General features: G+C 38.1%; 1 protein-coding gene across 1 annotated transcript in view; it reads left to right on the forward strand.

Annotated features, from left to right (window-relative positions):
• LOC106879041 (sphingosine-1-phosphate lyase 1) overlaps nt 1-10,940 on the forward strand; it is a 54,104-nt gene that overhangs the window by 921 nt on the left and 42,243 nt on the right. The window lies entirely within an intron of this gene.

A 10,940-nucleotide genomic window follows, 5' to 3' on the forward strand; every position in this document is an offset into this window, starting at 1 on the left:
AGAGAAAAATGAAACAAATATGGACGACTAGCTCCGAAACACCACCGAGTGGGGAACGCTTCTCAAAAATAACCTGCAGTTGTTTCCTTCAAAATTCCTACATGCTCGAAATGTACATACATCAAGGTATATTTGTAGACAATTTCACGAAAAAATATTAATTTTCCTGGAAGTTAAGAAGAATTTAAGTGGACTCTGTTGGATTTTCCGAAAATTGTCCCCCACCCCCATTCCAAAACACTTTCACCGGAAATTTTTGTATATTCGGATTCTACATAGTAAATACTATATGCATAGAAAATTTCATTAAAAAACATTCATTTTTCTGAAAGTTATGACCTCCCAAAGTCTGGGGGGTAAAACCCTGTAGTTATGCCACCATCTAACCGTAACATTTTAGCATTGAATCTGGTTGTCATCGTGTTAAATATTATTCAATTCCCTTGTTTTTGACTATACGTGTGTATAGTTGCCGTTAGTCGACTGCTTTATAATTCATTGTTTATAATGAGTGGATGTGAACGAAGCTGAATGAACTTTGTATACGTGTGTGGGGATAATAAATGAAATATACGTAAATATACATAAAAACAAAAGGAAAAAGCAAAAAGTGTACGTTTCGTTCTAAAGATAGAATCAATCGAAGTTCGATCAGAATCTTTTCAAGAATGTGTTGATAATTAATATATCTGATCTTTTCTAAAGAAATAAAACTAAAAACGTTCCATTTTAGACATTTTCCTTTCAGTCGGTGGTTCCCAACTATTTTTCTTTGACCTACACGTCGTTAGGAAGTGTTTAATGTTCGTACTTCATATAAAAGTAGTATCACATTTAATGATGTAAATATTTTCAGCGATCTTTTATTTTAATTAATAATACCTAAAACCACAGATCACTTTATACAGTATTGTGAAATGCCGAAGTTCTTGGAATGCTTAATAAAACAGTTGCTTTAAAAACTTGATTGGTAATTTTTATTCTGAGAAGTTATTCTAATGATTATAAACTCTTCTTTGTTTTACCCATTGAAATGCTCTTTCTCGTCCTTAGTGGGTGCAGACACATAAGATTGGAAACACCAGCTTTAAATTATGTGTGTGTGTATGATCTTACTGTAAAGTAAATAAAGCTAGGTCCACCGAAAAAGTAAATGTTTATATTAGATGTAAATATGCTTTTGCGCACAACTAACGCGGACTTCTACGTGGGAATGGTTTCGTAGAAATAGCAGCCAAATCTACTTTACCATGATAAAAATAAAAAGGACATGAAATAATGTAGTCCTAGTTATATATAAAAAAAAAGATGAGGAATGGCTTTGATAAGTCTACTCGATTAAAGTTGATCTGGGGGCTAAACATTTTCTAAAAGGTATACTAGGTGCAGGTGTTGCTGTGTAATAAGCTCGCTTCCCAACTACACGGTTCCTAGGGTCCAGTCCTACTGCATGGCACCTTGGGCAAGTGTCTTCTATAGACTCGGGTCGACCAAGGCTTTGTGAATGGATTTGGTAAACGGAAACTGAAAGAAGACAGACCGCTAAGTTACGAGGACGTAAACACACCAACATCGGTTGTCAAGCGCTGGTGGGAGACAAACACACACACACATATATATGTGTGTATGTGTTTGTCTCCCACCACCGCTTGACAACCTGTGTTGGTGTGTTTACGTCCTCGTAACTTAGGGGTTCGGCAAAAGGAATCGATAGAATAAGTACCGGGCTTTAAAAAGAATAAGTACTAGGCTCGATTCATTCGACTAAAGATTCTTGAAGGCAGTGCCCCAGCATGGCCGCAGTCAAATGACTGAAACAAATAAAAGATAACGATTCTCATAGAAATCATAGGCATCTTAAAGCGCCCTTCATTAATTATTATATAACAGTGAATATCATACTATATAATGCATAATATATTACCTAATTAATACTCCTGTAAGTGACCAGTTGATCTTAGTTGTTAAATCATATTATTAATTAAGCTCAAATTAAGTCACCATGAGTGTAATCCCAATTGAACTATTAACCCTTACTGACTGAGCTTCATTGTTCATAAACGTTTTTTATGCCAACCCACCTGAGACTGCCCTTGGTTCTCCGATACAAACTTACAGTCTTCAATGTTGATTTATGTTCCATACTCAAAGTTATTTTAGTAAGTTCTTCATCATTTTCAAAATTAATTGAGATGAAATATCTTTCAACAAAAATTTGGTAATGCAACGGATGTGTTTTTCTTTTGTTTTTTATTTTGGTGATCTAAAAATTGTAACTGATATGTTACACTTCACTAACTTGAAAAGACCTGGAAGAAATTGTGTCTTCATGTCTGGTTCATTGTGAGCATGTATTGGAATCACTAACATTATTACCATTATTTCCAACACACCTTCACAACACCTAGATGCCTGGGTTGGGCAAGTGTATCTATTATAACCTTTAGCTGACCAATGTTTTGCAAATGAATTTGTTAGACTGAAACTGTAGGAAGCCTGTTATATATATGGCAGTGGGGTGGTGGTGCTGAAAAGTTCCTGGTTTTGGGTAAAAAAAAAATACAAGAGGATCAGTTAATTATGATTTTATTCAACGTATTCTCCTCTCAGATTCACCTGCATACTGCAGCCATCCTTCAGTTATTCTAAGCCCTGTAAAAGAAATGGGATGGTTGGTCCTCCAACCAGACTTTTCATGACACCCTTAAAGCCAAGAACTTTTCTTCTTCCCGCTTATGTGTATGTGTGTGTCATCATCATCATCATCATTGTTTAACGTACGCTTTCCATGCTGGCATGGGTTGGACGATTTGAGTGAGGACTGGCGAGCTAGAAGGCTGCACCATGCTCCACTCTGATCTGATGAAGTTTCTACAGCTGGATGCCCTTCCTAACACCGAGCACTCTGAGAGTGTAGTGGGTGCTTTTACGTACCACTGGCACAAGGGCCAGTCAGGCGGTACTGCCAACAACCACCCTCAAATGGTGCTTTTTACAGGCCAGTCTGGTTGCACTGGCAATAACCATGCTCAAATGTTGTTTTTCATGTGCTAGTCAGGCGACACTGGCAACAATCACGCTTGAATGGTGCTTTTTACATACCACTGGCACAGGAGCCAGTCAGCAGCCCTGGCAATGATCACGCTCGGTTGGTGCTTTTAACGTTCCACTGGCATGGGTGCCAATCAGGCGGTACTGTCATCGGCCACATCAGCGATATTGATTTCACTTACCTCAACAGGTCTTCGCAAGCAAAGTTTATTGTCCAATGAATGAAGGGTACTCATAAGAGGGCTGGTTATACACTACTGGCATAGGCCACGGGTTATGGTCTCACTTGGCTTGCTGGGTTTTCTCAAGCATAGCATATCTCCAAAGGCCTCGGTCACTAGTCATTGCCTCAGTGAAGTCCAATGTTCAAAGGTCGTGCTTTTCCACCTCATTCCAGGTCTTCCTGGGTCTGCCTCTTCCACAGGTTCTCTCAATTTCTAGGGTGTGACACTTTTTCACGCAGCTGTCCTCATCCATTCACACCACATGACCATCTCAGCACAGTCATCTCTCTTGCACACATCTGATGCTTCATAAGTCCAACTTTTCTCTCAGGGCACTTACACTCTGTCGTGTATGCACACTGACATTACATATCCATCAGAGCATACTGGCTTCATTCTTTGCAAGCTTAGTCATGTCACAACCCATGTTTCACTGCCATGAAGCATGGCTGTATATGTATATATATATATATATATATATATACACAGCTGTCCTCGTCCATACATAACACATGACCATACCAGCACAGACATCTCTCTTGCACACCAGACTAGATGCTTCTTATGTCCAACTTTTCTCTCAGGGCACTTACACTCTGTTGTGTATGCACACTGACATTACTCATCCAGCAGATCATACTAGCTTCATTTCTTTCAAGCATATGCATGTCTTCAGCAGTCATGGCCCATGTTTCACTGCCGTGTAGCATGGCAGTTTGCACACGTGCATCATACAGTCTACCTTTCATCCTTAGTGAGAGTCCCTTAGTTGCCAGCAGAGGTAGGAGCTCCCTAAACTTAGCCCAGGCTATTTTTATTGTAGCCGCTACACTTTCAGAGCAACCACCCACACTACAGACTTGGTCGCCTAGGTAGCAGAAGCTATTAACTACTTCTAGTTTTTCCCTCTTGTATGTGATGGAATCTGTTTTCTGTACATCTTCATTGTTTATTGCCCCTGTGCATCTGCCACACACAAAAACTATCTTCCCGGTTAACCTTCCTTTGATGTTGCTGCACTTTTTATGTGTCCATAGCTTACAACAGGTACATCATATGGAGTTTCTACCCAAACCTTCTCTACAGATCAAGCCGGGCCATCTACCTGAAGAGGTTTGTTTTTTGTCAGCCTTCCTACTTACTAAGACTGTGGTTTTTGCTAGGTTAACCCTAAGGTCCTTTGATTGTAAATCTTGCTACCAGGCCCTAAACTTCGTCTCTAGTTCTGGCAGTGACTCGGCTATTAGAACAAGGTCATCAGCACAGAGGAGCTCCCAGGGGCAGCCTGTCTTGAATTCCTCTTTTATTGCCTGGAGGACTATAATGAATAAGAGGGGGCTGAGGATTGATCCTTGGTGAATCCCTACTTCTACCCGGAATTCTTCACTATATTCATTGCCAACCCTCATCTTACTGATAGCATCCCTGTACAGGGCTTGTACAGCTCTTAACAACTACTCATCTATCCCCAATTTCTGCATTGACCACTAGATAAGGGATTGGGTAACCCTGTCAAAGGCTTTCTCCATGTCAACAAAAGCCAAGTACAGAGGTTTATCTTTGGTTAGATTTTTCTCCTGCTGTTGCTTTCCAGAAATATGGCATCAGTAGTGCTTCTGCCTGGCACAAAACCACACTGAATCTCATCTCGGCTAACTCTCTCCCTAATTAGTTGGGCTATGACCCTCTCTGTAACTTTCATCACCTGATCCAATAATTTGATACCCCTGTAGTTATTTTTATCTAAAGCATCACCTTTACCTTTGTAGTTGACTATGGTGCTGCTACACCAGTTGTTGGGTTTGATTACTTCATGAACTACCTGACTTACGATGCAGGTGACAAGACCACAACCCACACTGTCTGATATTTTAAGCATCTCAGCGATGATTCTTGATGGGCCAAGTGCTTTCCCTGTCTTCATATCCTTAATTGCTTTATCTACCAGGGTACTGTCAAATTCGAGTAGCTGGTCCCTCAGTTGGGTCAACCTTTAGCAGACTCTCCTCCTATTCATTCTCTACATTCAGCAGTCTTTCATAATGGCATCTCCATATTTAACAAAAGTTAAATGATGATGATGATGTGTGTGTGTGTGTGTGTACGTATATTTGAGTGCACGCATTCCAATGTGTGTGAATATAAAACAGATGAGGTTCAGTGACAGAAAGAACATCTAGCTGTAAAATCTTGCTTCAAATATGTTTCTGTCCAATCTCTGCTAGCATGGAAAAATAGATGTGAAAACAACAAACAGTAAATACTGTGTTATAGTGCATTTTTTCTGTATGTGGTGTTCTTTCCTAACTGAAATCTGTCTCCTACATTTCTCTACTAGTTAGAGTTTGCCATTTCAGATTTGCAATTCTTTTCTTGAGAGGGACCAACTGCCTCCCATTTGAGAACAGTTGTAAAGTAGTTGGCAGTAAGAAGGGTATCTAGCTGTGAAAGGAAACATATGAGTGAGAAGTGGTATCTCTATCCATCTTAGGAAATACTAACTCTGGATAAGAACTGGCTTGTACTGTGATAACCTACGCCAGTAGGGAAAGCAGAATTAAAAGGATAGTGATTGTGTATCTCGGTAGACATAGTTAATTTAACATATATATAGTCTATGTGGCATCCATATGATAAACTAGATTAGAAGTCATGATGTCATTTTTTTTTAACTGATATATATTGGTTTGGCCAAAGTTGGTTAGTCTATCAATGTCCCTTTTGATACTAGCAGTACCTTGTTTAGTATGGTGAGGCCTTAAGTGATAAAGTGATCGGTGTTAGGAAAGGCACCCACCTGCAGAAACCATGCCAAAGTTAGAACATATGAACTTGATGTGATCCTGCAATCCCCACTCAGGAGGACAGCAACTAGATAAACTAGATCTGACTCAGACTGTGATAACTTCTCTAACCCATGCCAACAGACATAAAATGAAAATAGACATAAAATGAAAATGAGAAAATAAAAATAAAGGTAATGATTATGATGATGATGATGATTGTTCTATATAAAAACAAGGACAATTAATTTAACATATGTGGTCTATGACCTGTTACTCTGATAATCTAGATTTTTAAATTTGCAGTAATGAAGTCATATTTATCAACTGATATGTCAGGTTGGTCAAAGTGGTATGGTCTATCAGAATGCTTTTGATACTGGTGGTGAGGGATTTTGACTTAACTATATAAATCATGGTGGTTCCTTGTTAAAAAATTATATTAGAAGCTTTAAAAAAAAACTGTATATCAATGTATCTATCTATGTACCACTCTTAAGTTACCTCTTCAAATCTTCTATAGAATTTAGAGCTAACACTGAAAGTTACCATATTTTATATACAAATACATCTATGTAAACAAGGCAATTGAAGATCGAAAAATAGATAATGGGTGTATATAGATATCTCAGAAGTTATTGCTCCTTCTTCAGTACTACATCCAACCCATTAACTATCCACGAACAAATTGCTTAAATACCCACTAAGTTTAGAGGTGTAACACTAATGAACAGACCAATTTACATATTAAACACACTCCTGGCAACTGGTATGTATGTATTAATTACTGGTAGGGACACCATATTTCATTTTGCAACCATGGTATACTACCGAGTATATTAAAAATTTATATGTAAATATGTTTGATTTGTACATTGGTCTATCCATTAGTGTTACAATGCTAAACTTAGTAGGTGTTTAAACAATGTGTTCATGGATAGTTAATGGGTTGGATGAGGTGCTGAAGGAGGAGCAATAACTCCTGAAATATGTATATACACCCATTACCTATTTTTCTATCTTCTATTACATTGTTTACATAGATGTATTTGTATACAAAACATTGTAAATTATGGTTGGCTTCTTTCACTTTCCAACTACCAAATGCACTCAAGGCTTTGGTAGGCCTATGGCTACTATAGACACAATCAAAGTTACACACAATAGGACTGAACCCAAAGCCATATGGTTGGGAAGCAAACTTCTTATTACACAGCCATACCTACACCTATAGTTGATTAGATCAATGTCTGGTCTTATCTGCTATTTATATTATGAATCCTGGAAGGATGAAAGAGGCAAAATCAACCTCAGCATGGTTTGAACTCAGAATATAAAGAAATATAACTAAATACCCGAAGACATTCACAGGAAAAACAGAATTGCTTAAAATATTCATAGTGTGTTGAATAAAATGTTTCTTTGTTGTATGTTTAAAATAGTTTTTTTTTTGTGGTTTGCTTAGAAGAGTAAAAGCAGTACTTATAACTCTTTTTATGGAAGGAATGATGTTAAACTTAAAAGAGAGTCCCATTTTGACTCTTGTAACAGACTGGACTCTGCTAAAGACACCCAAGGGCTATGTGGCAGGTATCAGATCAGACAACAGATTTAATCTGTCAGTAGTTTAAACCAGGCATTGTTATTATTATATTTCTATTGAAATATACTATCTTTGTTCAAAGTAATTTTGGAAGTAATGAAGAATTTAATAGAATAACTTTGTCTCATTATTAAGCTGGTGTTTGGAATATAAATTAACTTGAAATTTTCTTGGGAAGTTTTAATTTAGATCACTTTAAAACAGAAAGGGTATAGCTAACACTTGGGTTGGTCTTAGGCAGATTGGTATTAAAAATTTTGAGTCTATGAAAGTAATTTTCTCTTGTGTCCTTGTAGATGCCTGCAATTTTTTCATGTCCAGCTTGATCCATGAAAGTTATAGAAATTCTAGAGGTCTTTGTCTTGTGGGCTTATGGGTGCTGGTGCCATGTAAAAAGCACCCATTTTGATGTCATGTAAAAAGCACCCATGCCAATTCCATGTAAGAGGTACTTGTGCCAGTGTCACATACAAAAGCACTTGTACCAGTGCCATGTTAAATAGCATCTGTGCTGGTTCCATGTAAGAAGCACTTGTGCCAGTCCTGCATAGAAAGCACCTGTACTGGTGCCATGTGAAAAATACCTGTGCTGGTGCAATGTATGAAGCGTCTGTGCTGGTGTCATGTAAGAAGCACCTGGTACACTCTGTAAAGTGGATGGCATTAGGAAGGGCATTGAGCTGTAGAAACCATGCCAAAACAAACACTTAAGGTAAAGAAAGGTAAAGTTACCTTCTTGAGTCATGCTGACTCGTAAGGGCTGGTTTCCCTGTTTCATGGTGCATGAATTCCCTACCTGGATGGTACACCAGTCTGTTGCAGGATTACTCATTTTTGCCAGCTGAGTGGACTGGAGCAACATGAAATGAAGTGTTTTGTTCAAGAACACAATGTGTTGCCCGTTTCTGGAATCGAACCCACAATCTTACAATCATAAGTTCAAGACCCTAACCACTAAGCCATGCACTTCCACAAAACAGACAAAACGGCCACCTCTAGTCAAACCGTCCAACCTATGCCAGCATGGAAAATTGATATTAAATGATGATGATGATGAGTTCAGATTGGACATTATCAACACTAATTTCACCTAATTATCTTTGTTCGTTTGTGTAGATGAATCTGTAATGTGTGTAAGTTTGACTTCCTTATTTTAACCAATGACAACAAAGGTAACACATTCTGCTATTATTTTGTTTGGATCTTCAAAGATAACAATATCATGTGAACCGATTATATTTGTTTATTGCATCTATTTATAAATATAAACTTAGAAACAAAGGTCGTGGTTTCAAGATGTTAGACTAATTGCTCCCTTAATCATAAGTTTCAAGCACTTCTATCAGAACCATTCTGTTAATTTATAAAATCATTTATCTTATCTTCAGTTGTTTAAACCAGGCCTAAGGGGCTAATGAGTGCTTCTGCTTCATTATCATCATCATCTTCATCATCATCATCATTCTTTCTCTTCTCCTGTTCTACTTTGCCTTTTCCTCGTCTTTCTTGCTTTTCCCGCTTTGCCCTCCTCTCCTTTCCCTTCCTCTCCTTTGCTATTCCCCACCCCTTCTTTCTCCAATTTATTTCTCTCACCTCACTTTTTTTCCCCATCGTCATATTTGTCTAGTTGTAGGACTATATGTTATTTGATACTTGTGCACTACATTAACCCTCTTGGGACACCCAGGCTAAGTGATCGGCCTATGTGATATAAGCTGAAAGGACGTTGAGACCGATCCATTGGCCCAATGGGGCAAATGTTGTCAATGTTTGGTTTTGAAGTGTAATAGCTAATCAGAGATTGTCTTTCAGTATATGTATCTCAATAGAAACAAAAATTCTGTTCTTTTTGTCTACACAAACCAAAATGTGAACCAAAAAGAGGTTAAAGAGCAGGGTGTGTGTGTGTGTGTGAGAGAGAGAGAAAAAGTTGATGTTTAGTCTCAGATCATCTCTGATCAAATAGACCCATTCCAGTCATGACCATCTAGCCTATTTTTTTCTTTCAGTCTATGTGTGCCTGGGACACATAGACTGAATGTCAAGCAGTAGTGGAGGACAAATACAGACACAAAGGCACATACAATAAGCTTCATACAGTTTCTGTCTCCCAAATCCCCTCTCAAAGCTTTGGTTGGCTTGAGGCTTTAAAAGAAGACACTTGTCCAAGGTGCCACACAGTGGGACTGAACTTGGAACCATGTGATTGGGAAGTAAGCTTCTTACCACTAAGCCACATCTGTGTCTATAAAAGTGAAATGCTTACTGTACCTAAGTTCCCGAAGTGGTAACTCAAGTCTACCAAATCCACTCACAAGGCTTTGGTCAGCCTAAGGCTGTGGTAGAAGTTGCTTGTCCAGGGTGGCATGCAGTGGAGTTGAATCCAGAACCATGTGATCACACTACTTTAATAATTGTAATTAGAAATCTATTGTGGTCCTCCTACGAGTAAAGATAGCTGATTAATCTACCATAGTGTTAAAAAACAAATATAAAATACAATGTTTTTTTTTTCATATGACAATGATTTGGAAACAGTCTAATATTGCAGAGTGCTGCTTCTGGTATTACTTTGTTTTAATGCACTTAATGTTTGATGTCTTAATCTAATGCTAATGGATATTGCAACAAAATGTCTTGTTTCCTCAGATGAAACACACACATACACACACACACACACACACACACACACACACACATGAAATAAATGAATAAATAAATATATAAAATTAGAAGAAATAGTCTGGTTTCTTCTAGTTGGTGTTGTAACAGGTTGAAGTTTCCTCGTCCTCCACAGATTAGTTGGATGATGGGGCTGCCATCCTGGTGTAGGCAAATTGGCAGAGTTGTTAGGATATTGAATAGAATGTCTCAGAATTTGTTCTGTCTCTCCGAATTCCAAATTCAAATCCCACTGAACTCAGCTTTGCTTTCCATTTTATGGGATTAATAAAAACAAAAAAGAAAGTACTAATCCATGATGGTGTGATGGCGGAACTATCAGAAAATCAAATCAGACTGCATACTTTGTGGTATTTGTTCCACATCTTTACGTTTTGAGTTCAAATCCCAGCATAGCCTGATTGGGTGGTAGAGTTCATCCATTATCCAGGTTAACACATCATTCACTGGCATGTTGGACAACATCAGCAGACTCCTCAGACCTCATTTTGAGGATACCATTTCAATCCTTTATCCTTCCCACTAGTCTTGGAGGTCCTATAAAGGGTCATGTGCATTATCTCTCCTCTTGACTAACAAAAAAAAAAAAAAAAAAAA

Source organism: Octopus bimaculoides, chromosome 5 (assembly GCF_001194135.2).
Source record: "Octopus bimaculoides isolate UCB-OBI-ISO-001 chromosome 5, ASM119413v2, whole genome shotgun sequence".
NCBI classification, from domain to species: Eukaryota; Metazoa; Mollusca; class Cephalopoda; order Octopoda; family Octopodidae; genus Octopus; species Octopus bimaculoides.